The following is a 6,000-nucleotide window of genomic DNA, read 5'->3' on the forward strand; positions in this document are numbered from 1 at the left end:
GAAACAAGTGAAAATTTAATCAATTGTTAGGAGTTAGTGTGAGAACCCAGAATTTTGCCACAAGAGCCCTTAATTTTCGAGAATTACAAACTTGAGCACTGATTTATCAAGTTGTGGCAATAGTGGAAGTTATGGAAGAAAATAGAAATCATTACCTTGAATAAACCTGGTAATCTCGATATTATGGAAATATATCAATCGGTTTTGGTAAGTTTTGCATCACAGTACTTATAAATTAGAGAGAGCGTAATAGGTTTTCGTTTTGTAGAAAGCATATTTGCGTCCAAGTTCTGCTGAAATTCGAGAAATCTTTCTATAGCTTTTAAATTCAAGAAAGATTAAGGTAAATGAATTTATGTTTTTAAAAATATTATTCGTATATGAGTCAATTCGGTTTTCGAGAGTTTCGTTCGACTACGAGTTTATTCTTTTTGTATCGTGTTTAAGGTACCCTATGTTTTGAGGATATTTAAAGTACCCTATATTTTTAGCACTGTTAGGATTAACCTGGATATGAGAATAATTTCCGAACTATGATAAGATATAGACCCCTTACATGGTAAGATTGTAACCGTTATATGACTTCGTCTCTCAGATGAATAAAAATTAGGGACTTATATGAATAAATCATGCAAAGAAGATGAATTTCAGTGTTATACGGTTATGATATGATATGTGTTGATGGATATGAATTTGAAATCATATGTATATATGTTGTTATATGACTCGAATGACCTCCACTTGCTGAGTATTTCTCAAAATACTGACCCTTTTATAATCACTCTCCGAATAAGGATGATGAACAAATTGAATAATAAGAACACGAGTACTTTTGAGGATGGAAATAATCTTTCCTCAATCAAGACCAGCCTTTTAATTTTCGTTATTGATTTAAGTTGTAAAACTCTCCCGCATTCACATTCATATTCGTTTTGTTTTAGAGTTTTCAGTTGTAAAGACAAGATTATTTTGTGTTATTTATGAAATAGACTGGTTTGGTTTACATTTTATTACCGTGCTTGTAGTTTTACGATTGTGTGATTATGCCCGTGTCTATAAGCCTCGAGCCCGGGGCCTGATAGTTAGATTCTCCTTACTAATACTTTATCCGACGAGTATGCTCATCACAGTTTACTTGACTAACGTGATTTGCAAGTTACTCCAAAGATTTATTCAATACACATCCGAAGATAATGAGAATTCTATGGTAGTAAAAAAGAGGAATGAAATATGTGGAAGATATTTGTGTTTTTTAAAGGTTGAATTCCAAATCTTGACGCTAAGGCTATTTCCAAATTTGGCTCAGACCTATAGGATGGAGCCCCATTGAAGAACAATTACCTTCATCAAAATAAGGTTTCACGTTGTTTTAGTGCAAGGTTGGAGTTTCCCTAATTGGGCATAGGGGTGAGCATTCGGTTAATTCGGTCAAAAACTGAACTGAATTAATCAAAAATCGATTTACTTGAATTTGTTGGAAGCTAAACGAACCGATTTTTCACTAATACGAAATTAACTGAACTAAATTAAAATCGATTATTTCGGTTAACAATCGAATTAACAAGTTTTTTTAAAAAAAATTTAAAATTAGCAAAACTATATATAAAAGTAATGACTGAAATATTCTATTTTAACCATAATAAAACACATTTTTCATTTAAAAAAAAGTCAAAATAAAAATAAATATGTACAATATTAAATATAAAACATTTAAATCGAATGAACTGACTTAAAAAATGTATTATAAATTCGGTTCGATCGATTAATTCGATGTAATCGAATTTTTGCTGACCCTTCATTGGGCATATCCACCATTCGATCCGGACGGTCAAATTTTTAAAAAATAGACTTAAAATTTTCAAAAGTGTAGGGTCCACCCCTCTTCCACGACCACTGCAACGGTGAGGTTTTTATTTTTTCTATAAACCGATTCAAAATCTTGGGTCCGGTTTATAGATTTTTATTTTTTATTTTTAAATTACCCACTCAATTGAAGGGGAGTGCACTCTCCCTTCTAGCAGCACGCGTGCGTCAAGCAGCAAGCCCCAACGCCGCCTGCTGCTTTTTATAATTTAATTTTTTTTCTTATTAATTTAAAATAATTTTTTTAAAAATATGAATCTTTTCAATGGATACATTCCTACATCTATCCATATTGTTGTGAAAAAGTAAAAATTTAAGGTAAAAAGTAAAAATCTCAAACTCTCAAAATTTACCAAACTACACACTTTATAATATTTTTCTCTCTACTCAATTGTATCAAATCTTTACAAATGGAGACCTATTTATAGGATTTCTTTGGAAAACAATCCAAAAACAATTTCATCATTACATACATCATCACACACTAATTTTCAATATTCAACACCTAATTTTACCTAATTTTCAACATTCAACATTATAATTTTCAACACAAATATTTTTCATATTTTCAACACTCCCCCTTGTGATGATGATCATGATACGATGATGTCTTCATTACGTGATTTTGTACTGTCTCGTTAAAAACCTTACTAGGAAAAACCCATTGGGATAAAAACCATAGTAAGGGAAAAAGAGTGCAGTCACGTAAACTCCCCCTCATGTTGACATGAACAATTCTTCGCAAATTTCGTAGATTGCGCATCCCAATATTATATATGTGCTTTCTGAATATTGTCGTAGGAAGTGCCTTTGTGAAGAGATCTGATGAGTTTTCACTTGATTGAATGTGACGAACATTAATACATTTATTCTTCTCAAGCTCCTTGGTGAATGCGAAAAACTTAGGAGGAATATGTTTAGTTCCATCGCTTTTTATGTATCCTTCTTTCATTTGAGCTACACATGTAGCATTATCTTCATATAGTATCACAGGCTTTTCGTCGAATGATAATCCACATGAGATTTGGATATGTTGGCTCATTGATTTTAACCACACACATTCACGGCTTGCTTCATGTAGTGCAATAATCTCGACATGATTTGATGAAGTTGTTACAAGCGTTTGTTTCTGTGAACGCCAAAAAATTGCAGTGCCTCCACGAGTAAATACATATCCAGTTTGGGAACATGCCTTGTGTGGATCAGATAAGTTCCAGCATCGGCATAACCAATTATACTTGGATTAGCATATTTTGAATACAAAAGTCCCAAGTTTGTCGTTCCTCGTAGATAACGGAATATATGTTTAATTCCGTTCCAGTCTCTCTTTGTTGGATATGTGCTAAATCTTGCCAACAAATTTACGGCAAAAGATATATCAGGCCTTGTACAATTTATAAGATACATAAGGGCACCGATAGCACTTAGATATGGTACTTCTGTACCAAGAATATCTTCATCATCTTCACATGGACGGAATGGATCCTTTTCTATGTTTAATGATCTAACAACCATTGGAGTACTTAAAGGATTTGATTTATCCATATTAAAAAGTTTAAGGATCTTTCTGTATAATTTGTCTGGTGAACAAATATTCCACATTCTTTTTGTTCAATTTGTAAACCCAGACAATACTTGTTTTTTCCAAGATCCTTCATTTCAAATTCTTCCTTCAAGTATGACACAACTTCTTGAATTTCCTTATTCGTTCCAATGATGTTTAAATCATCAACATATACAGCAATAATTACGCATCCGGATGTTGTTTTCTTAATGAAAACACAAGGGCATATTGAATTATTTACATATCCCTTTTTCATCAAGTGATCACTTAGTCGATTATACCACATTCGACCGGATTGCTTTAATCCATATAATGATCTTTGTAATTTCACAGAATAACATTCTCTGGGTTTTGAACTTTGTGCTTCAGGCATCTTAAATCCTTCAGGGATTTTCATATATATATTACTATCAAGTGATCCATATAAGTAAGCTGTAACAACATCCATAAGACGCATTTCTAAATTTTCAGATACCGCCAAGCTAATCAAATACCGAAACGTAATTGCATCCATCACGAGATAATACGTTTCTTCATAATCAATTCCAGGCATTTGAGAAAAACCTTGCGCAACAAGTCGAGCTTTATATCTTACTATTTCATTTTTCTCATTTCGCTTTCGAATAAAAACCCATTTGTATCCAACAGGTTTTACACCTTCAGGTGTAAGGACTATAGGTCCAAAAACATTACGTTTATTTAGCGAATCCAATTCAACCTGGATGGCTTCTTTCCATTTTATCCAATCCTGCCGATTTTTACATTCACCAAAAGATTTTGGTTCATGATCTTCATTATTATTTATGATGTCGATTGCCACATTATAAGAAAATATATCATCAATTTCTTCTATATCTTTTCGGTTTCATATTTTCCAGTATTAATATAATTGATAGAGATTTCATGATTCTCGTCAGTTTGTGGTTCTGACAGAACATTTTCATCATCATGTGTTTCTTCAGGAACACCATTCTCTATTTTGTGATCATCATGTGTTTCTTCAGGAACATCATTCTTTATTTTGTGATCATCGTGTTTCTCTATGAATTTTCTTTTTCGAGGATTTTTATCCTTGGAACCGACTGGCCTTCCACGCTTCAGGCGTTTAATGACATCATGAGTATCTTCCATTTGTTTCTTTGGAATTTCAATTCGAGCAGGGACATTTGCAGCATGTATATATGATTTAGTTACCCCTTTTGTGTCTGCAAATGCATCTTGTATTTGATTTGCTATTCTTTGCAAGTGCACAATTTGTTGTACATCTTTTTCACATTGTTTTGTTCTTGGATCCAGATGTAACAATGATGATACATACCATGTAATTTCTTTTTCGGTATGTTTCTGTTCTCCCCCTAACATTGGGAAGATTTCCTTATTAAAATGACAATCAGCAAAACGTGCTGTGAACACGTTGTCTGTCTGAGGTTCAAGATATCGAATGATTGATGGACTATCATAACCGATATAAATTCCAACCTTTCTTTGAGGTCCCATTTTCTTTCGTTGCGGTGGTGCAATAGGCACATACACCATACATCCAAAAATTCTCACATGAGAAATGTCTGGTTCTTTACCAAATGCAAGATGCAATGGGGAGTATTTATGATATGCACTTGGTTTGATGCGAATTAATGAAGCAGCATGTAAAATTGCATGTCCCCATGTCCCCATATAGAAATAGGGAGCTTTTTTTTAATAATCATTGGTCTAGCTATCATTTGCAGACGTTTAATCAATGATTCAGCCAATCCATTCTGTGTATGTACATGAGCAACATGATGCTCAACAATGATTCCCATAGACATACAATAATCATTGAAAGTTTGGGAAGTAAATTCACCAGCATTATCAAGTCTAATTTTTTTGATTGTATAATCGAGAAATTGATTCCTCAATTTTATTATTTGAGCAAGTAATCTTGCAAATGTGACCATCTGCTGGAGGCATCAATCAATATCATAAAGTATCTGAATGGTCCACATGGTGGATGGATTGGTCCACAAATATCACCCTGGATACGTTCAAGAAACATTGGTGATTCAGTTTGGATTTTGGCTGGTGATGGCCTTATAATAAGTTTTCCAAGAGAACATGCTTTACATTGAAACTTATTATTCTGAAAGATCTTCTAGTCTTTCAGCGGATGACCATGTGTATTTTCTATAATTTTTCGTATCATTGTTGAACCAGGATGTCCTAATCGATCATGTCAATTGGTTAATATTGAAGAATTATCAACTACCATGTTTGATTCAATGGGACTTATATGTGTATAATGCAATCCAGTAGGGAGCATTGATAGTCTTTCAATCACATATTTCTTTCCTGATTTATATGTGATAAGACATATACTTCTCATTCTCTTCATTCATTGTTTGAGTATCATAACCATGGGAATATATATCATTAAAACTCAACAAATTTCTTTTCGATTGTGGTGAATATAAAGCATCATTGATCAAAAATTTTGTACCATTAGATAACAAAAATTGTGCTTTACCACATCCTTTAATCAAGTCTACAGGACCTGATATTGTATTCACCGTTGTTTTTGTTGGTTTTAGTTCCAA

The sequence above is a fragment of the Primulina tabacum genome, chromosome 11 (assembly GCF_025594145.1).
Source record: "Primulina tabacum isolate GXHZ01 chromosome 11, ASM2559414v2, whole genome shotgun sequence".
NCBI lineage: Eukaryota > Viridiplantae > Streptophyta > Magnoliopsida > Lamiales > Gesneriaceae > Primulina > Primulina tabacum.